Genomic DNA, 23,419 nt, shown 5'->3' on the forward strand with positions numbered 1-23,419 from the left:
CATGACTATATACATACCTGGGAGATAGCAGCAGGAGGAGACCATTCAGCCTTTCAATCCTGCTCCACCATTCAATGGGAAACAGCTGACCATCCAGCTCAGTCTCCTGTTCCTGCTGTGTTCCAACCCCCTTTCATGACTTTACCTCGAAGAACTATATCTCAGTCCTCCTTTGGTTTCACTGCCTTTTGTTCCAGTGACGTTGCTGTGTTACTGTGTGGGTGTAGGCAGGGGTAATGTGATGGTGCTGCCTCCTGGAGGATGTACTCAGCATCCCTCATCATCCTGCAGTAACATCAACTGGGTTTCAGCAACTAGAGATAGAAACCATTTCCAGGATATGGGCATCACTGGCTCAGCCAGCATTTATTCCCCATCTCTAGTTACCCTCGAGAAGATGGTAGTGAGCTGCTGTCTTGTACCATTCACAGTCCATTTGGTGCAGATAGACCAAAAATGCTGTGTGGGAGAGTGTTGCAGGATTTTGACCAAGTGATTCTCTATCTTTGGTTCTTCAAATGCTGGTTAACTTAATCACAATCTGCACGAGTTTGAGATTTCAGGCTGCAAACCTTCACCATCTAGCCCCCTGTATAAAGGAATATGTACAGGTTAGAAATTCAGAACAGACAATTCTAGTTTCTCTGGAATATCTTTTTCCAATTTCTTCCCCCAAAGCTGTAACCCTCCAGCCCACTTACTCTCTCCCACCATTCTGACTCTGCTACCCCCTAATGTACACCCTCCCCATTCTCATGGAGTTACTGATAAACAGATCCATGCCACCACTTCCCGTCCCTGGTTAGACTCTGCACCCTTTCTGGGTTCACTTCCTTTCCCTTCAGTTGCTGCAAGTCAATAATGTAACAGCAGAATGAAACAAAAGGAAACAGAAAGGGAGGTAGCAGATCCTGGACAGAAGAGGAACCTTCAGTCTGGGAGAATGGGTCAGATCCTTCTTTGTTTCCCATTGGTCGATTCCCAGTGTTATGACGAGTTGGGGATGGCCTTTGGCCCCACGTGGGTGTGGTGACACTTTGACCTCCCGCCCCCCCAACCGATATGTTCGTCCTCCAGCCAATCACAGTGTGAAGTACTTTCCGCTAGTTACCCCAAAGCACATGCTCCAAAATCGGCCCACATTCTGTACATTTACAGTGCCAGGTTTCCCCACACACGTGTGGTCCCTGCCTCAGGGATTGTGGGAGTTGTAGTCCCCATGAAGCTACTGGAGCCCTGTCTCTGGAAAGTGAATGAGAAGTGTGAGGTAGAAGGTGTTGGGTATAGGATCCCCATTCAGACACACGGGCTGTCACTGGGTTTTACTGAGACACCTGCTTCCACAACCTGATTTCTGATGTAAAGAACACAGATTCAGCCAATTGCGGGGTGGGGAGGTTAATAAAGGGGAGCAGATTTTAAGCAGAGGTGGCTCAGTGGCGAGCACCACTGCCTCACAGCGTCAGGGACCCGGGTTTGATTCCAGCCTTAGGTGACTGTGTGGAGTTTACACGTTCTCCCCATGTCTGCGTGGGTTTCCTCTGGGTGCTCCAGTTTCCTCCAACAGTCCAAATATGTGCAGGTTAGGTGAATTGGCCAAACTAACTCAATCATCATCGAAAGGCTACACTGCCTCTCCTGTGCCCAGTGCTCATCTTACGTTAATAACTGGAAAACTGAATCCAAAAATCACCACATTCACCCAAGGAGATTTTTGGAAAATGCAGGATAATCAGGTGGATTAGTGTTCCAAACTTAGATAGTGAGGAAGCATGTAGGAGATAATGATTTTACAATTTTAAACTCAGGGGAGACTGATTTATGGTTTTAGATTGTGTAGTACATTCACACCGTCCAGAATACTCTGTTGTGAATATCCATCCTGTACTTTATTACAAAGTTAAGATCTCTGACAATGAAAACCAAAACACCCAGGAAACGTCCCCTCACCTTGTAATCTGATAAAGGACTAGTGATAAGTCTGGATGAGTTTAGAATACAGATGGAAAGCGGGAAGATTAAATCCAGTCCCAAGATCCTGTGCTTAAACAAAGGAGACTACAATAGGATGAGACAGGAGTTGGCTAATGTAAACTGGAAGCAAAGAGTTTACGATGGGGTAGTTGACGGCCAGTGGGGAAATATCAAAGCAATGTTTCAAAGTGCTGAGCAAAAGTATATATCAGTGAAAAGGAAGGACTGTAGATAAAGGAGTAATCTGCCATGGGTGGCTCAGGAAATAAGGGAGTCTATCAAATTGTAATAGAAGGCACACAAATTGGCAATGATCACCGAGAAACTAGGAGATTAGAAAAACTTTAAAGATCAACAGAAAGCTAGATGGGATTGGGGATAAAAAGTGACGAGTAGCTAACCCGAGGGCCAGAATAGCAGTTGATACTGCTAGAGGGGAATATGTGGCCTCAGTATTTATTGAAGTACTTAACTGAAGAAGTCTCTCATCATAGAGATAGACCTGATAAAGTTAAAAATTACGCCGTGCTCGGAAAGCTAGTGCTTCCAAATAAAACCTGTTGGACTATAATCTGGTGTTGTGAGATTTATAACTTTGTCCACCCCACTCCAACACCGTCTCCTCCACATCAGAATCCTGACAGACAATCCCACTGAAACTGAAGCGCCTGTCAGGTACTGAAGTGAGCCACGGGGGGGGGGGGCAATGTGAAAACAATGTGCTGAATTGAACTAGACTTTTTAAACTGCCATTGCCATGGAGGTAATCCTGATAAACAGCCTCCATTCAAAGCTACAAACTTTGCTAACATGGACTTGGCTGTGTCGCAGTAATTTTTCCAGATACTGACATTTGAAATATTGTCCACGGACAGAATACACACCTTTCCTTCCAGATGAAAAGGCCAATGATATTCAGATCGGCACGGATCCAGTAACCATCAGGTCTGAACATGAAGCTCAATTTGAATTTTTCATCCACAAATCCACCCTTTCAGTACCCTACAACAGAGAAAACAACTCATCACTGTTAATACAGGATGGAACTTTATAAGATAATGATAGTATTAAATTGTAGTTTCCTTGTTTCCCCCCCCCCCCCCCCCCAAAGCTTTAAATCTCAGTCTCACAATTTCTCTCTCTTGTTAACTGAAGACCAAACCAATCTCCTCACTCCTTCCCTCCACACCCAGTTTTCACAATCTCTCTCCTCTCCTTGAATTCAGTTACCTAGCTCTTGTCTGCAGACTAAGAACCAAATCAATGATTCTGACTCAGAGCCTCCCGGGTGTTGGTGAATCCTCCCCCCAGGTCCCCGGGTTTCCTTCCTGGTCGGAATCACATTGGGGAAAAATCAATCTGGAACCTCTCATTTATATTCCCCACCTCCACCCTCTGATGAGAACCATCCTGCACACACTGCATCCTGCACACTGGCAAAATCATATCTGGTTGAACTGAAATGAAGCAAGTTAGAACTCTAATTGCAGGCCCATCCTTGTCCCTTTCCATAACATTCCTGAATTTTCATAAAATGTGTTCTGTTAACTTTCTGCAAAATCCTCCCCCAGTGAATTAGATTACCTCAGAGTACAAGGCATCTGGATCACATGGGCAAATGGGCTGAGGAGTTCAATTTAGAAAAACATGCGAGGTGCTGCATTTTGGAAAAGCAAACCTTAGCAGGACGCGTACAGTTAATAGTAAGTTCCTGGGGAGTGCTGCTAAACAAAGAGACCTTGTTATGCAGCTTCATAGTTCCTTGATAGTAAAGTCGCAGGTAGATAAGATAGTGAAGGTGGCAGTTGGTCTGCTTGCCTTTATTGGTCAGAGTGTTTAGTATAGGGGTTGGGAGGTCATAATGTGGCTGTACAGGACATTGATTAGGCAACTTTTGGAATATTCCATGCAATTCTGGTCTTCCGATCAGAAGAATGTTCTCAAACTTGAAATAGGTCAGAAAGGTATTACAAGGATGTTGCCAGGAGTTTTACCTGGAGTGTCGGAAACTGAGGGGTGACCTTAGAATACTTAGAATACTACATTCAATTCTCGTCTTCCTGATTTCAGAAAGATGTTACCACAATAAACTCAACCTCAATAACAAGGTCCTGGGAAATTTTGACGAATAAACAGACCGTGCAGTGTGGGTTGATAGTTCCTTGAAAGTGGGGTTGAAGGTAGACAGGTCGGTGAAGGTGGTGTTTGTAATGCTAGCTGTTATTGGGCAGTACATTGAGGATAGGAGTTGGGAGATCATGTTTCGGTTGTACAGTTTATTGGCTCGGCCACTTTTGGAATTTCCATACTGCTTTCAATTCCAGTCTCCCTGCTATAGGATGGATATTGGGAAACTTGAAAGAATTCAGAAAAGATTTACAAGGGTCTTGCCAGGATTGGAACATTAGAACCATAGGGAGAGGCTGAATAGGCTGAGGCTATTTTCCCTGGATCACTGGACGCTTGAGGTGGCATTGTAGAATTTTATAAAATTATGAGGAGCAACGATAGGGTGACTAGTCATGGTTTCTTTTTTCCCCAGGGTATGGGAATCTAAAAGTAGACAGCATAGGTTTAACATGAGAGGGGAAAGACTTCAAGGGGATTTGGAGGCTTTGGAGAGGGTGAAAACAGGTTTACCAGGATGTTGTCTGGATTGGGAGAGGTTGGGAAAACTTTTGTCTTTGGCAAGTCAGTAGCTGCGGGGTAACCCGAGAGGCACAGACAGAGTGAATAACGTGAATCTTTTTTCCAAGGTGGAAGTGACAAATTCTAGAGCCACACATTTAAGAGGAGAGGGGGCAGTTTAAAGGAAATGAAAACCAAAACAACTGCAGATGCTGTAAACCAGGAAGAGAAACAGAAGTTTCTGAAACGCTCGGCAGGTCCAGCAGCATCTGTGAAGAGAAATTAGAGTTAACGTTTCTGAGGAAGGGGGACCAGTCCCGAAACATTAACTCATTTTTCTTCACAGATGCTGCATGACCTGCTGGGCATTTCCAACAATATCTGTGCAGGTTTAAAGGGAGTTATGTCAGGCAAGTTTCTTAAGCAGAAGGTGGTAGTTGACTAGAATGTACTCTCCTGGGAGATGGTAAAAGCAGAAACAATCACAATGTTTTTGAGGCGTTTGGGCAGACATAAGCAGGCATGGGGTGGCAGGGATATGGATCATGTACAGGCAGATGGAATTAGTTTGGAATGGCATCATGATCCACACAGACACGGTGGGCCGATTATTCTGGTGCTGTAACTGTTACGTTTTCCAAAGGGAAGAATGTCTTTTGAAGAAGTAACAAAGGATTGATGAGGGCAGAGCGATGGACATGATCTACGTGGACTTCAGTAAGGTGTTCCGCAAGGCTCCTCATGGGAGACTGGTTAGCAAGGTTAGGTCTCATGGAATACAGAGGAAACCAGCCATGTGGATACAGAACTGACTCAAAGGTAGAAGACAGAGTGGTGGAGGGCTGCTTTGCAGACTTGAGGCCTGTGACCAGTGGAGTGTCACAACGATCGTTGTTTGATCCACTACTTTTCGTCATTTATATAAATGACTGGAATGCTAACATAGGAGGTATGGTTAGTAAGTTTGCAGATCACACCAACATTGGAGGTGTAATAGACAGTGAAAAAGATTACCTCAGAGTACAATGGGAACTTGATCAGATGGGCGGATGGGCTGAGGAGTGGCAGATGGAGTTTAATTTAGAAAAATGTGAGGTGCTACAGTAGGGACTTATCCACTTAATGATAAGGTCCTCGGGAGCATTGCTGAACAAAGACACCTCGGAGTGCAGATTCATCGCTTCTTGAAAGTGGAGTCGCAGGTAGATAGAATAGTGAAGGCAGCATTTGGTATGATTTCCTTTATTGGTCAAAGCATTGAGTACAGGAGTTAGGAGATCATATTGCGGCTGCACGGGACATTGCTTAGGCCACTGTTGGAATAATCCATACAATTCTGGTTGCCTTCCTATCAAAACAATATTGTGAAACTTGAAAGGGGTCAGAAAAGAATTTCAAGGATGTTGCCAGGACTGGAGGATTTGAGCTACCAGGAGAAGTTGAATAGGCTGTGTTCCCTGGAGCGTCAGAGGCTTGCAAAATCGAGATTTGCAAAATCATGAGAGGCATGGATAGGGGAAATACACAAGTTCAGATGGTTGGCATAGTCTCATGGGCCGAATGGCCTGCTTCCACACTGTAGGGATTTGGTCACTGAGTATAGGAATTAGCTACAGTTGTGACTGTACTGGGCATTGGTGAGGCCAGCTTTAGAATACTACATTCAATTCTAATCTCCCTGATTTTGGAAAAAAATGTTACAACAATAGGACTCAACCTCATAATGACAAGTTCCTGGGAAGTGTACCAGAACAAAAGCACTGTGCAGAGTGGGTTGATAATGCCTTGAAAGTGGGGTTGAAGGTAGACAGGTCGGTGAAGGTGGTGTTTGGTATGCTAGCTGTTATTGGGCAGTGCATTGAGTATAGGAGTTGGGAGATCATGGTTCGGTTGGACAGTATATTAGCTCGGCCACTTTTGGAATCCCCAGACTGCTTTCCATTCTGGTCTCCCTGCTACAGGAAAGATGTTGGGAAACCTGAACAAGTTGATCAAAGATTTACAAGGGTGTTCCCAGTATTGGAACATTTGAACCATAGGGAGGGGCTGAGACTATTTTCCCTGGAGCAGGAGATGCTGTGGGATGGCTTTATACAACTTTATATAGTTGTGAGGAGCAACAACATGGTGACTAGTCAGTTTCTTTATTCCCAGGATAGGGGAGTCCAAAAGCAGAGGGCATAGGTTTAAAGTGAGAGGGGAAAGACTTCAAGGGGACCGTAGGGACAACTTGCTTGCTACATGCATAAATGAGCTGGTTGGCATGGACGATTAGGACAGAGGGTTTGTTTCCATTCTGTACATCTCTGTGACTCTGTTTTACAAAACATGAGGAGAGTTTCAGAAAATATCTGCAAGGCTATTGTTAGGACTGTGGAGTTAAAGGGAAAGGCTGAATAAGCTGGGGCTTTTTCCCCAGAGCGTCAGAGACTGACGGGTTACCTTACGGAGAAGCACAGACAGGGTGAATAGCCAAGGTCTTTGTTTCCACCCAGTGTCGGGGAGTTCAAAACTGCAGGGCGTTGGGTTTTAGGTGAGAGGGGAAAGGTTTCAAATGGACCTGAGGGCCAAACGGTTCACTCAGAGGTTGGTGAGCGTATGGAATGAGATGCTATAGGAATGATGAACGCAGGTCAAATTAAATTTAAAAGGTGTCTGGAGGGGTACATGAATAGAAAGTGTTCATGTGTGATATAGGCCAACTCTCCCAAATGGAGCTGGATCAGGTTAGGATATCTGGTCGACATGGACGAGTTGGACTGAAGGGCCTGTTTCCGTGCTGGATAACTCTCTGACTCGAAGTGCCTCAGCAAAATGGTGGAAATTCACAATAAAAACAAAAAGTGCTGGAGATCCTCAGCGGGTCAGGCAGCATCTGAAATGGTGACAGATGCAGGAAACATTGCAGCCTGGAAGTAGTGTTGAGATGATCACACCAAGCATTACAATATCGATTACACGCTGAGTGCCAGAACGTGGGACCAGAATAAATAGGTGCTGGATGACCAGCATGAATACAATGGGGATGGAAAGCAGACGTTCTGGGTCAGGACTATTCATCAGGACTGACAAAGAGTCCCGACCCAAAACATCAACTTTCCTGCTCCTCTGATACTGCCTGACCTGCTGCACTTCCCCAGGTCCACATTGTGTGCACTGACTTCCAGCAATGCCCACATCTTATCCATCCTGGTCATTGTGTTCAGGCCAGGCAGCATCAGTAGTGCTTGGTGTGATCATCTCAACACTTCTTCAAGTGCACTATCTACCTGCACCTCTACTTTCGAGGAATTATGAACCTGCACTGCAAGGTCTCTTTGTTCAGCAACACTCCCCAGGACCTGACCATTATGTGTATCAGTCCTGCTAAGCTTTGCTTTTCCAAAATGCAGCACCTCACATTTATCTAAATTAAACTCCATCTGCCACTCCTCAGCCCATTTGCCCATCTGATCAAGATCCCATTGTAATCCGAGGTAACATACTCCATTGTCTGCTATGCATTCAATTTTAGTTTCAAATGCTAACTTACTAACTATATCTCATATGTTCACATCCAAATCATTGATATAAATGACAAAAAGCAGAGGGCCCAGCACCGATCCTTGTGGCACTACACTGATCACAGGCCTCCAGTCCAAAAAACAATCTACCTCCACCACCCTCTATCTTCTAACTTTGAGCCAGTTCTGTATCCAAATGGCTAGTTCTCCGGTATTCTGTGAGATCTCATCTTGCTAACCAGTCTCCCATGGGGAACCTTACCAAACGCCTTACTGAAGTCCATAGAGATCACATCTACCACTCTGCCCTCATCAATCCTCTGTGTTAATTCTTCAAAAACAGCTCAATCAAGTACGAGACACATGATTTCCCACACACAAAGCCATGCCGACTCTCCCAAATCATAGAACATAGACAAGTACAGCACAGAACAGGCCCTTACGTCCACGATGTTATACCGAGATTTAATCCTAATGTAAAACATAGTAACTTAACCTACACACCCCTCAACTCACTGCTATCTATGTGCACGTCCTGCAGTCGCATAAATGTCCCCAATGATTTCGCTTCCACCACCACCACTGGTAACGCATTCCAAGCATTCACAACTCTGTGTAAAAAACTTACTTCGGACGCGTCCTTTATACCTTCCTCCTAATATCTTCATAGTATGACTTCTCAAACAAGTTAATCCTGCCCTGGGGAAAAGTCTCTGTACACCTCTCAGGTCTCCTCTCTTCCTCTTTTTCTCCAGAGAGAAAAGTCCGAGCTTATTCAAACTTTCTTCATACAGGAAGCCTTCCAGTCCAGGAAGCATGCCGGTAAACCTTGTTTGCACCCTCTCCAAAGCCTCTGTACATTTCCTGTAGTATTGAGACCAGGACTGGACACAAACTTCCAAGTGTGGTCTCACCTGGGACTTGTAGAGCTGTAGCAAAACCTCACGGCTCTTAAACTCTATCTCCCTGTTAATGAAAGCCAAAAAAAATTTGCTTTGTTAACAACCCTATCCACTTGGTTGGCAACTTTGAGGGATTTATGTACTTGCACACCCAGATCCCTCTGTTCCTCCACACTGCCAAGAATCCTGTCTTTAATCCTATACTCAGCATTCAAGTTCGCATTTATCCAGCCATTTCTCAGCCCAGCTCTGCATCCTGTCTATGTTACGCTGCAGCCTGCAGTAGCCCTCTATATTATCGGCGACACTTCCAATCTTTGTGTCATCGGCAAATTTACTAAGCTAACCATCAACCTCCTCATCCAAGTCATTTATAAATCCTACAGAGACCCAAGAACGGAGCTCTGCGGGACCCCACTCAACACTGTCCTCCAGACAGAATACTTTCCATCTACAACCACTCTCTGCCTTCTGTCAGCCAGCCAATTCTGAATCCGGATACCCAAATCTCCCTGTGTCCCATACTTCCTGACTTTATGGATAAGCCTACCATTGGGAACCCGAACAAAAGCCTTGCTGAAATCCATTTATAACAGATCCACTGTTCTGCAGTCGTTGACCTGTCTTGACACGTCCTCAAAGAACTCAATAATCACACTATGCTTTGACAAATTGTCATAAATTCTATCCCTCAGAATTATTTCCACAACTTTGCTGACAACAGATGTAAGACGGACTGGTCTGTAATTGCCACCGATTTCCCTATTTCCCTTCTTGAAAAGAGGAACAACATTCGCCTCCTTCTAATTCTCCGGTACGACTCCTGTAGAGTGAGGAGGCAAATATCCTCGCCAGCAGCTTAGCAACCTCCTTTCTCGCTTCCTGGAGCAGCCGAGGATAAATCTGGTCTGGCCATGGGGACTTATCAAGCTTAATGTTTTCCACAATTTCCAGCACATCAATTTCATCAATCTTGATCTGTCCTTGCTTTTCTAAATACATGTAAATCCTGTCCCTCAGGGTACCCTCTAACAACTTGTCTAGCACCGACGTCAGGGTCACGCGTCTGTAGTTCCCGGGATTGTCCAAACCGCCTTCCTTAAACAGTAGCACCACATTAACCAACCCCCAGTCTCCTGGCTCCTCAGCTGTGACTATCAATAATACAAAAATCTCAGCAAGGGGCTCAGCAATCTCTTCCCTGGCTTCCTACAGAATTTTAGGGTACACCTGATCAGATCCTGGGGATTTATCCACCTTTATGCGTTTCAAGGTATCCAGTACCACCTTCTGTGTAATATGGACATTTGTCAAGATGTCACCATCTATTTCCCGACATTCCATAACTCCCATGTCCTTCTCCACAGTAAACAATGATGCCAAATACTGGTTTTGTCTCTCTCCCTCCAACCCCATCCTTAACCCCATTCGCCAAAGCTGTATCCTGTCCCCTTTTTGCCCTCCTGATTTCCCTCTTCAGTATACTCCTACTGCCTTTATACTCGAAGGATGTTTTGGATTGGAATAAATACAAAATGGTACATCTTGATTTTAAAAAAAGGCATGAGTTACACTCATTAAAAGTCAGGCCATGAGAAGTGGTATAGAATAAAGAGACCTCGGTGTTCAGATTTTTGAAGTATGTGTCACATGTAGACAGGGTGGTTAAAAAGGTGTTTAGCACATTTATCTTCATTGCTCAGACCTCAGAGTATAGGAGTTGGGACGGGATGTTGAGGTTGTACAGGATGTTGGGGAGCCTCTTCTGGAATACTGTGCCCAGTTCTGGTTGTGCTGTCATGGGAAGGATATTATTAAACTGGAGCGAGTTCAGAAGAGTTTTACCAGTAGGTTAATGGGAATGGATGGTTTGAATTTTAAGCAGAGTCTGGATAGGCTGGGACTTCTTTCACTGGAGCGTAGGAGGCTGAGGGGTGACCTTATTAGAGATTTAGAAAATGCTGAAGACTATCAGTAATGTGAACAACAGGTGCCCTTTCCAGGAGGGGTTGCGATTCAAGACTGGGTATATACATTTTAAAGTGAGAGGAGGAAAGCTTTAAAACGACGTTTGGGATTTTATTTTTTTGTTTTTGCATAGAGAGTGGTTCACGTGTGGAATATACTTGCAGAGGATGTGGAAGCTGTGAATACAATTACAATTTCAGGGTGGCACAGTGGCTCAATGGCTAGCAGGGCTGCCTCACAGCACCAGGGACACAGGTTCAATTCCTGCATTGGGTGGCTGTCCATGTGGAGTTTGGATATTCCTCCCCATGTCAGCGTGTGTTCCTCCAGGTGCTCCCATTTCTTCCCACAAGCCACAGATATACAAGGTAGGTGAACTGGCCGTGCTAAATTGCCCATCGTGTTCAGGGATGATTGGGTTTAGTGAATTAGTCAGGGGTATATGTAGAGTAAAAAGGGTAGGGGAATGGGATTCTAAAGAGGAAAAAACATTTGGACCCGTATATCGATCGGGAATGCTAGGATGGATTTGGACCAAGTGGAGGCAAATGCGATTAGTTCAGATCAAAATTATGGTCAACACGGACTGGTTGGACCACAGGGTCTGTGTCAGTGCTGTATAACTTTATGACTCTAACGCTCCTACCTCTGTAAATTCCTGTGTGCTCGGAACTCTCCCTGTCAATGCCACCTCATCCAGCCTTACAACTCTTCCATATCTCAATAATTCCTCTCCAGCCTCAAACCCCAAAAATTTCTATCATAAATATCTATCTTTGTAACATCCTCCATCCTCAGAATACTTTCCAACTTTCATGCCCTCCAGATTTATTATCCTCCCTATCTCTAATCCCCTCCCCTCTCTGAAAACTTTGCGATATGTGCCTTTCTTTATTTCCAGCCTCCAGGACACCCAATTTTTATTTCTCACTTGATGATGGCCCTTTCTGATTCCTGAGCTGAGCTTCTGAATTTCATCTTAAAACTCTCCGTCTCACTTACCTCCCAAAAACATCGACCAACCATGTGTCATCTATTCTAGTATCACCTTTTCTGACCTGATGTCCAATGGAGCCTGTCATATTCCTGTCATAAACATCTCAGCTGTATACAGAACAGAAAAATACTCTGGTGATCCATCTGTGAGAAAGGAAACTACCACCGAACTATCCTGATCTATTTTCCAGTACTTGTGGAAAAGTCTCCTCTATCATGGCATCACAAGTGCACACTAAATACATCTTAAATGTTTTCGGGATTTGTGTCTCCCACCCTTACAGACAGTGAGGTTTAGTGCAACTGTTGTTCTATAATGACATTACCCACAGGAACACAGAGCAGCTGGGTCTGTGCAAACCAGAGATCGCCCACACATTGGGAAGGATGGCAGGGTCCCTGTGAGGGGGCACAGGAGATTTACCAGGATGGTTCAAGGCATGGGGGATTTTAGTTGCAGGAACATGGGTGTTAATGGTACAGATCAAGAATATCCATCTACAATAGATGGACTCTCCTTTCTAACCTCTCCCCTTGCCTGGGCTGTGGTAACCTTCAGGTTAAACCCACCACCAGACATTTCTCCCTAATGAGAGAGCAGCCCTATGGTCTGGGAGGACAATGCTGCCTTTCCCTTTTACACAGTGATATCACTGTGCCCCGGGGGTGGGGAGAGGGAATGCTGAAGGTGGGGGATGGGACACCACTCAGGCACAGTGCTTTGTCCTGGAGGATGTTCACTTTCTTTAATATTGTTGGGGGCTGCACTGATGCAGGCAAGTGGAGAATGTTCCAACACAATCCTGATGTGTACCTTATAGAGAGCAAACAGACATTGGGGAATCAGGGGTTTGGGGAAACTGAGGTTGTTCTCCTTGTAGCAGAGGAAATTGTGGCTGCCCTGTGACAGAGGGGTTCACAGAAATTATACATTAGAATAATCAACCTTACACTCATCAGCTCATCATAAACTGTTGACAAGACATATATGAAAGACTTGGGGGAGATCTATTGACAGGATGGTTTGATTGAAAGGAGAACTTTTATGCATCAAATAGGAATGAGCTGGAACACAATACTCACAACTAAATGCAAATATCCAGGTCCTGATGAATTGAGTAATTCTGTCAGAGTTTGGTGTTACAAATACTGAGGTTACCATCTGAATGTCCACCTGTAATACAAGTTTATAAAATCCGTCACTGTCAGATCAGGTTAGAAACTCGCACCATCCCCTCCTCCTGGCCCAGGATGACTGGACACATTACCCCTTGTGGAGGTCAGCAGTCAGTTCAGGGGGAAATGTATGTGGGTTTCTATCAGTTTCCATCTTGGGACTTCATGTGACTGAACAGGGCAGATCTTTGACACATGGGAGAGAATGTTCCAAGTGTTAGTGAGATGTGGAGAGCAGGATTTGCTGCTTCTTCTTTCCTTCTGTGCTGCCGCTGTGCCTCATCAATAACACATGGGGGGGGGGGGGGGGGGGTGAAAGGCTCATGCAGCTTCAGGGGCAAGTTGTCACCATTCTGACCAAATAGGCAGTAAGCTCCTCCCAGTCATTCCATAGAGTATCCCTTAAAAGACAGCAACTCTGCATGCTTCCCACTGCCCAGTGTTCCCAGGAAAAGTTTAGAAGAATGATGGGGAAAATCTCCTAGGAAAGGCATAACAGTAAAGTTCCAAAAGGATTATAAACAGTTTACACAGAGGGATTCATTGGAGAAGTGGGCAACAAGTTGGCAAATGGAGTATCACTTGGGAAAATGTGAAGTTGTTCATTTTGGAGGAGATAATAAAAAGAACAGAGGACTATTTAATTGGTGGAAACTGTAGAAAGCTGCACCACAAAGGGAGCAAGAGGTAAATGTGCAGGAAACAAAGCAAGCTAGCACAAAGTTACACCAGGTCATCAGGAAGGGGAATGGAATATTGCTCCTGATTTCAAGGGATTTGCAGTATAAGAGTTTGAAGTATATACCTGAGAGCAACTTTATACAGTGTGAGTGAGACCACATCTGGAGTAATGAGAGAAGTTTTGGTCCCTTTATTTAAGGTAATACATCACTTCATCGGAGGCATTCAGAGAAGATTGACTGGGATGATCCTTGGTTTGAAGGGATTCTCTTTGAAGAAAAGGCTGAAGAAGTCGGGACTCTACTCACTCGATTTGGGAAGAATGAGAAGTGAACTCTTTCAAACATATCGGCTTCCTCAGGGGTTTGACAAGGTAAAGACTGACAGGATGTGTCCCAGCATGAGGGAACCTAGAACCAGACTCTGGGTCAGTCGCAGAATCAAGGGTTCTGTTTTAGTTTTGTCAACTTTAATGCAACACCAACACGGTAAGGGGTTTCAGTAGCAATGGAGCTGGGGCGAGGGGGAGACAAGCAAAATTTTACAGATTGGAATTCCTGGTGCTTGTGATTGTGTAGATGTCTGAGCAGAAGGTCACCTTGGGGTCAGAATAGCAGAGCAATATTGTGAAGAGTGTAGTTCTGCCTCAGTTCCCAGTGAGAGAGAGGGGCTCAGCAGTAAGGGAAAGGAATTTGTAATAGCAACTGAAGGCAATGGGTTGAACCATTGCAATGTTTCATTGGAGGAAATTGCAGCTAATCGAGTAGTGGGAGTGTGGCAAGCAGTTTGATAACAGAATAACAGTGGAGCAATGGAGAGGGATGATGGGGAGGTAGAGCTGGACATGGTCAGTGTACATGTGAAACCTAACAGTGGTTTTGGACGATGTCACCTCCTGGCAGTATGTAGGTGAGAAACTGGAGGGACCAAGGATAGATCTTTGAGTTACACCAAATACAAGGAATTCAGAAAGGAAAGGGAGAGTGGAGATGGAGAAGGATTTTCCAACAACCTTGAAGTAAAATATTAGTTAGTAGCAGAATGTGTGAGCAGGACATAACCAGAAAAGACAGACAGAACAAGGAACAATATCTGTGAATCGGTGAGGGGGAGTGATGATGATGAGGAGGAGGAGGAGCCTGACTCTACATTCTATTTCTACATTCGTGAGATCACCCAACCCCACCCTAGTCTCAGCTCATTTACTGAAATACTTGTCCATCCCTGTGTTATCTCCAGACTTCATTATCCAAACACACTCCTGGCCAGCCTCCCACATTCAAATTACATATAATCTCAAGAATATCTAAAACTCTACTGCCCAAGTGTTTGCTTGCTCTATAACTTGTTGATCCAACAAAGGCTCCCGTTTACAAGCAACTTCAAATTCTCACCCTTGATGTAATTCCTGGCTGTGAACATCCCTGTCTCCCTGCACCACACAACCTGTGAGATCTCAACAACTCATTTTCTTTCAGACTCCCAACGATGTGTTTATTCATTGCTTCACCGGATTGGCTGTTTCTACTGTTGCCAAGGCAACACGGTCTGGAATTCCTATCCTAAACCTTTCATATCTGTTTTTCTCCTTTAAGGTATTCCTGAAAACCTGCTTATTTGGCAATTCTTTTGATCACCTGACCTAATATACCCATCTGTTGCCTAATGTCAGAAATTATCAATAGTATTTCTGTGAAATTATAAAAATGATAAAAATACAAACTGTTGTTGATTTGCACATACATTTTCAACTTTTCTCTGTCGCTGAGTGAATAATCTGTAACATCTCTTACCCAACCACATTGTGGGAGCACCTTCACCACACAAACTGCAGCTGTACAAGGAAGTCAAACATCACCCTCTCCACAGGCAATGGGGCTTTGGCATTAATCACTGGGATCTGTGGAAGGAGAAACACAGTTGATATTTCAGGGAGTGCTAAATGCATTACAGGGAATGAAAATGTTGCAGAATTTGATGGTCAGAAATGGAAGGAAAATGCATTCTTTTGTTGTAAAAAGGAATTATTCACTGGCAAAGTGATTGTGGAAAATTCAGTCCGTTTAGAGAGCAGCACGTTGTCAGGGGTTGGGCAGCAGAGGAAAATTAACTCACAAAAGGTCTGTGAAAGGAACAGTAAAACACTGAACAACCCAAACACCCTGTTTCCCAACACTTTAACTCCCCTTCCCGCTCCACCAAGGACATGCAGGTCCTGGGCCACTTCCACCGCCAAATCCCAGGCATCTGATGCCTGGAGGAAGAACGCCTCATCTTCTGTGTTCGGATCCTCCAACCACATGGGATCAATGTGGATTTCACCAGTTTCCTCATTTCCACTCCCCCCACCTTATCCCAGATCCAGCCTTCCAACTCGGCACCACCTTCTTGTCCATCTTCCTTCCCACCGATTGGCTGCTGCCTGACCGGCTGTGCTTTTCCAGCATCACACTCTGACATTGAAAACACCCTGACTCTGACACTCTGTAAATCCTGCCCTATCACTCCCTGCCAGGCAAAGCTGTGCATGTGTCCCCCTGCAGCTTGCCCCTCACAAAGTTGGCTGCCACACTCATGTCCCATGAATCACTGCCCCCAATAAAGGTGGCGGCGCTCACTCGCACCATTCACCATTTGAAGCATTTTCCCGTTTGCCACAAACACGGTCCTGGGATTTTCAGATTTGTGTTTTCTGATGTGCACTAAGTTCTGTAAAATGTCTCAGCCCGTTCCATTAAAATTTCCTTCCCTTCCTGGTCAATATGTCTTTCCTTAACCCTGCCCTGCACCTTCACACATTCCCAATGCCTTGGTCACAACACACACTGTGCTGCCAGTGAAGCTGATCACGTGGTTGCTTATAGCCACGCCCCTCATTCACTCCGATTGGTTGGAGGACCGACAGGCACTGCCTGGTCTTCCAGTCCCAGCCCCATCTTCTTATAAGAGTGAGGGTTCATTCCTGTTTCTCCTGATGTCAGACATTAACAACAACTACCTGCATTGTATGGAGCCTTTCACACTGACAATTCTCCTAAAGAGTTTCACGAATGCTGGAAACATTGATTAAAGAGAAAAACTTTAAGATACATATTTAAGGAGGACAGAGGGGATTAGGAAAAGATATTCAAGAGTTTTTTTAAAGATTAGATTACTTACAGTGTGGAAACAGGCCCTTTGGCCCAACAAGCCCACACCAACCCTCTAAGAGCAACCCACTCATACCCAATCCCCTACATCTAACACTACGGGCAATTTAGCATGGCCAATTCACCTAATCTGCACACTTTTGGACTGTGGGAGGAAACCGGAGCACCCGGATGAAACCCACACAGACACGGGGAGAATGTGCTAACTCCACACAGACAGTTGCCTGAAGTGGGAATTGAACGCGGGTCTCTGGCGCTGTGATATAACAGTGCTAACCACTGTGCCGCCCATCTGCAGCTCCAATCGTGGAGTGATGTATGTGGGGAACAGCTTACAACGGAGACAGTTAGTGGTTAACCATTGCTTAACAACCCCATGTCCTAGCCCCCTACCCCACACACTAGGCCTTGGTCTCACAGCCTGTCATTACACACTACCTATGGTTAGCCACTAATAGTCTCCATTAACAGCTAATCACCCTCCCCCAGCCAGATCGTTATCTACTCCTTTATCCAACCGTTCTTCTCGCTCTATCCCTACCTATCCTTTACTCCTTACATCCTCCCCTAAACCCTACCTTCTGCATATAAACCAACATTTGTTCTCACAGTAACATCAGCTGTGAGGATGGGACACCGGATCTGAAACGTTAACTCTGATTTCTCGTCACAGATGCTGCCAGACCTGCTGAGCTTCTCCAGACCCTCCTGGTTGTTGTTTCTGATTTACAGCATCTGCAGTTCTTTTGGTTTTAATTTACCGGGAGTTTGTAATTCAGGTCCAACAGCCTCTGTCCCAGTCCCTGCTGTCTCTCCCACCCCCACCCAGTGACACTGCACCTGCACAGCTCATGGACAGGTGTCGTCTTGCTGGCCACACCCCTCATTCACTCCCATTGGCTGCAGGACCACACAGACTCACCTCCCATTGGTCTGGAGCTGCCGTCAATCAAGCCATCCCCCATTGTGAGGTGAGTGGTGGGCTCCTCGCTCTCTCTGCCTTGGGATGAGCTTCATACTTCACAGTGAATAGGGCAGTATCACAGAGCACAGGGGCTGGGGGCTATTCAGCCCATTGGGGCTGTACTCTCCCTCTGGAGATGCTGCAAATCCGTCCCAACTCCCCTCGCATTTACCCACAGCCTCCCAATCTTTCCGTAAGAAGTAAAATTGCAAATCTGTTTGAGAACACCTGCTGAATCTGTGTCCACCCGCTGTTCAGACTGTTCCAGATGCTCAGAATGTACTCAGTAAAATATAGGTCACATATTCACATTATTTTCCATTTAACTTAAAGTAGTTACTCATATTGTGACATTGTTAACAATTCCCCTCTCTCTGCAAATTAAAATATCCTAGAAACAAATCTCCCCCTTGTCGAAATCACTGCTTAACCTTCTCAGATCCAAGAATTATCTGTGCTGAGATGTACAGCTCAGAAACAATGGACCAATTCGCCCATGCCAACTAGGAATCCTAAACTAACGGAGTCCCACTTGCCAGCTATTGGTCTGAATTCCTCAAAACCCTTCCTAATCACGTACACAATCGGATGCCTTTTAAATGTTGTAATTGTATCAGTCTCCACTACTTCATCTGGCAGCTCATTCCATCACACACCACACTCAGCTTGAAAACGTAGCCCCTTTGATCCCTTTTAAATCTTTGCCCTCTCAACTTAAACCCACGTGGTCTTGTTTTGGACTCACGTAACCTGGGGGAAAAAAAGACCCCAGCTGTTCACCATATCAACGCCCCTCGTGATTTTATAAATCTCCCAAACGTCACCTCTCATTCTTTGATTCTCAAGGAAAATTAACCCCAGCCTATTTAGCCTCTCTGTGTAGCCCAAATCCTCCAACTGTAGCAAATCTTTGTAAATCTTGTCTGAACCATTTCAAGTTTCACAACATCCTTCTCAGAACAGGAAAATTCGAACTGAAAACGGAATTCCTGAAATGGCTTTATCATAGAACATAGAAAAATACAGCGCAGTACAGGCCCTTTGGCCCTCGATGTTGCGCCGACCCAAGCCCACCTAACCTACACGAGCCCACTATCCTCCATTTGCCTATCCAATGCCCGTTTAAATGCCCATAAAAAGGGAGAGTCCACCACTGCTACTGGCAGGGCATTCCATGAACTCACGACTCGCTGAGTAAAGAATCTACCCCTAACATCTGTCCTATACCTACCTCCCCTTAATTTAAAGCTATGCCCCCTCGTAATAGCTGACTCCATACGTGGAAAAAGGTTCTCATTGTCAAATGTCCTATCCAGCCACAATATGACGTCCCAGCTTCTGTATTCAATGCATTGACCAATAAATATAAGCATACCAAACACCACCTTCACTACCTGCCGACCTGCGACTCTACATTCAAGGAACAATGTACCTCTTTTTTCAGCAACACTCCCCAGGAACTTACCATTAAATACATTAAGTCCTGTCCTGATTTGCCTTACCAAAATGCAGCAGCTCACATTTGTCTAAATTGAACTCCATCTGCCATTCCTCACTCGAATGGCCCATCTGATCAAGATCCTGTTGTATTCTAAACTAACCTTCTTCACTGTCCACTACACCTACAATTTTGTATTTTCTGTAAACCTACCTCATATATTCACATTTATTTAAGGACCCAATATCCATTCCTGCAGCACACTGCTTTTCAGAGACTTCCAGTCCACAAAGCAACCCTTCATCACCACCCACTGTCTCCTACCTTCAAGCCTGTTTTGTATCCAAATAGATAGTTCTCCCTGCATTCCATGTTATCTAACCTTGCTAACCAGTCTGCTTTGTGGAACCTTGTTCAATGCCCATATAGACAATGTCCACAGTCTGTCTTCATCAATCTTCCTAGCACTTCTTCAAAAAAAACTCAATCAGGTTAGAGCGACAATTTCCCACGCACAAAGCCATGCTGACTCTCTAATCATTCCTTGTCTTTCCAAATACATGTAAATCCTGTCCCTCAGAATCCCTTCCAACAACTTGCCTGCCACTGACTTCAGGCTCACTGTTCTCGTGTTCCTTGGCCTTTTGTTACCAGCTTTTTTTAAAAAAAATGGCACCCGTCTTCCAGCACCTCACCTGTCACGAACGATAATACCAATATGTCAGGGAGGGGCCCAGCAATCACTTCCCGAGCTTCCCACAAATTTCTGGAATACACCTGATCAGGTCCCAAGGCTTTATCCACTTTGATGCAATTTAAGACATCCTGAAACTCCTCCTCTGTAACAGACACTTTTCAAGTTCTCACTATTCATTTCTCCAAACTCTCTAGCTTCCACATCCTTCTCCAGTGAAAAAAAAGACATGGAATATTAGAGGTGCGAGGTAGGAGCGAAGGACTTCTGGGAAGGTGAGTCTAACTCAGTAGCTGAGAGAGTAGCTCAGACTGAGCTGTCTCAGTCCTCAAGGACATAACTGTTCAAATGGGGTTTGCAGCAGCTGGTGAGGGAAAAAGATACTACACCTTATCGTTATGAATCTACCAGCTGCAAATGCATCTGTCCATGACAGTATCGGTAAGAGCGACCATCACACAGTCCTTTTGGAGACAAAGCCTCACCTTAAAGTTGAGAAAAACCTCCCTTGTGCTGAGTGCTACTATCACCGTGCTAAATGGGACAGATGTAGGAACTCAAACTGGATCTCTCTGAGGCACTGTGGGATAAAAACAGCAGCAGAACTGTACTCCAGCACAATCTGTAATCTCATGGGTTTGTACATCCTGCACTCACCCATCACAATGGACAGGAAAGGAGGGCATGCCATGAGCAGCACCAGGCATACCTAAAAAATGAAGTGCCAACCTGGTGAAGCTACCAAACAGGACTATCTGCATAATCAAACAGCATCAACAGCAAGCAACAGAGCTAAGTGATCCCACAACCAATGGAGTGGATCAGGGCTCTGCAGTTCTGCCACACCCAGTTGTGAATGGTAATGGACAATTAAACAACTAGTTGCAGGAAGCACCACAGATATCCCCACCCTTACTGATGGAGGGGTTTCACACATCCATGCAAAAGATAAGATGACAGCATTTGCAGCCAGATGCAAAGTGGGATGATCCATCTCAGCCTTCTCCAGTGGTTCCTAACGTCACAGATGTGAGCTTTAAGCCAGTTCAATTTAGTTTGAATAATACCGAGATATGGTTAAGTAGTGTAAAGGCTTTGGGTCCTGCTAACATTCTGGCAATAATACTGATAGCTTGTGCTCCAGAACTTGCCACCCACCAAGCCACGTACCGCTCCAGCACTGGCATCTACCAACAATGTGGAACATTGCCCAGGGATGTTCAAATAAAAACACAGGGCAAATCCAATCCAGGCAATTTCCCTCCATCAGTCCAACTCGATCAGCAGTAAAGTGATGGAAGTAGTCATTAGCAGGACGACCAAGCAGCAGCTGCTCAGCAACAGCCAGCTGAGTGACACTCATTTTAGGCTCCACCAGGGCCACTCAGCTCCCGATTGTGTTACCGCCCTGATTCACAACCTGACAACCAGCTGAATCCCAGAGGTGAGGTGAAGGGGACAGCCCAGTCCCACTCCAACACCACTATTTCTAGCTGATTCTACCCTTCTCTCAGCTCATATACTGAAACTCTCATCCATCGTGTGTTATCTCCAGACTTAATTATCCAAACACACTCCTAGCCAGCCTCCCAAATTCAACCTCCTGTAATCTCAAGAAAAATTGAAAACTGTCACCCATGTGCTCACTTCTCCCAAAACATGTTGATCCATCAAAAGGCTCCTATTCATAAGCAACAACAATTTAGAAAACTCACTCTTCATATAATTCCTGGCTGTGATCATCCCTAGCTCCCTTCACCACACATCCTTTGAGACCTCGACAACCCATTTTCTTCGAGACTCCCAATGATTTGTTAATTCATTATTTCAATTGTTTGGCTGATTCTACAGTTGCTAAAGCACCATGGTCTGGAATTTGCAGACAAAAACCTCACAGGTCTGCTTTCCACTTTTAAGACATCCCTCAAAACCTACTTTTTGGCAATGCTTTTGGTCACCTGACCAAATATCTCCATCTCTGGCCTCATATCTAAAGTTCTCAATAATATTTTTGTGAAAGCATGATAATAAAACTACAAACTGTTCTTGATTTGGACATTATCTTCAAATCATCACTGTTGCTGTAATGAATAATCTGTACATCTCTTACCCAACCACATTGTGGGAGCACCTTCACCACACAAACTGCAGCTGTACAAGAAAGTCAAACATCACCCTCTCCACAGGCAACAGGGCTTTGGCATTAATCACTGGGATCTGTGGAAGGAGAAACACAGTTGATGTTTCAGGGAGTGCAAAATGAATTACAGGGAATGAAAATGGTGCAGAATTTGATAGTCAGAAATGGAAGGAAAATACACTTGCTTATTGGAAAAAAGAATTCTTGACTGTCAAAAATATTCAAGATTAGTGGGCGGCACGGTGGCAGTGGTTAGCACTGCTGCCTCACAGCGCCTGAGACCCGGGTTCAATTCCCGACTCAGGCGACACTGTGTGGAGTTTGCAGGTTCTCCCCGTGTCTGCGTGGGTTTCCTCCGGGTGCTCCGGTTTCCTCCCACAGTGAAAAGATGTGCGGGTCAGGTGAATTGGCCACTAAATTGCCCGTAGTGTTAGGTAAGGGGTAAATATACGGGTATGGGTGGGTTTCGCTTCAGCGGGTCGGTGTGGACTTGTTGGGCCGAAGGGCCTACACTGTAAGTAATCTAATCTAATAACAGTAATCAGATAATAGAGCAGCACGTGGTCAGGGGCTGGGCCGCAGTGAAAAACTCATTTACAAAGTGTCTGTAAAAGTAATAATACAGTACTAAACAGACCAAAAATACCCCCATGGCTGGAGACTGAGGAAGCTGGACATTGACAAAGTGGTCCTGAGGGAGCCCAGAGGTGAATCAGAGCAGGATTGGCTGCTGTCATCACAATGACTCTGTACCAGAGAGAGGCTGCACATGCGCCTGGCTGCACCTTGCCCCCTACAAAGATGGCGGCTCCGCACGTGTCCAGTGAATCCTTGTCCCGAATAAAGATGGCGGCGCTCACTCAGGCCTGCAGCCGCTGAGGCAATTCCCCATTTACTGCAAACACGGGACTGGGACGTTCAAATTTGTGTTTTCCGACATGCACAATTTGTTTGTAAAACCTCTCCGCTCATAGCAACACAGCTTTTCTCCAATTTATTTCTTTACTTACCGTATCCTTTCTCTCCATAACTTCCCGAGCATTCATTACAGCGACTCTGTGTCGGGCGCGAGGGTGATCACATGGTTTAATTTAGCTCCGCCCTTCATTCACTGTGATTGGTTGGAGGACTAACCTCCCGCTAGGTCCTCCAGCTCCGCCCACCGTCCTTTCATTGGTCCGGTGCTGACATCAATCACCCGGGGTC

The 23,419-nt window shown here is 45.2% G+C and overlaps 2 long non-coding RNA genes across 3 annotated transcripts in view; one reads left to right on the forward strand and one right to left on the reverse strand.

Moving 5' to 3' along the window:
* Positions 1–23,419, forward strand: part of LOC132814069 (uncharacterized) — a 57,731-nt gene that overhangs the window by 29,392 nt on the left and 4,920 nt on the right. The window lies entirely within an intron of this gene.
* Positions 171–22,285, reverse strand: LOC132814068 (uncharacterized). Of its 2 annotated transcripts, XR_009644289.1 has the most exons (5): positions 22,184–22,285; positions 15,622–15,728; positions 13,055–13,145; positions 2,859–2,976; positions 171–589 (listed from the first exon to the last, which is right to left on the reverse strand). It is a non-coding gene; the product is annotated as an uncharacterized LOC132814068 (long non-coding RNA). The 2 variants fall into 2 exon arrangements; XR_009644290.1 differs by lacking the exons at positions 171–589; positions 2,859–2,976 and adding an exon at positions 4,853–4,871.

Source organism: Hemiscyllium ocellatum, unplaced genomic scaffold (genome assembly GCF_020745735.1).
Source record: "Hemiscyllium ocellatum isolate sHemOce1 unplaced genomic scaffold, sHemOce1.pat.X.cur. scaffold_655_pat_ctg1, whole genome shotgun sequence".
Lineage (NCBI taxonomy): Eukaryota > Metazoa > Chordata > Chondrichthyes > Orectolobiformes > Hemiscylliidae > Hemiscyllium > Hemiscyllium ocellatum.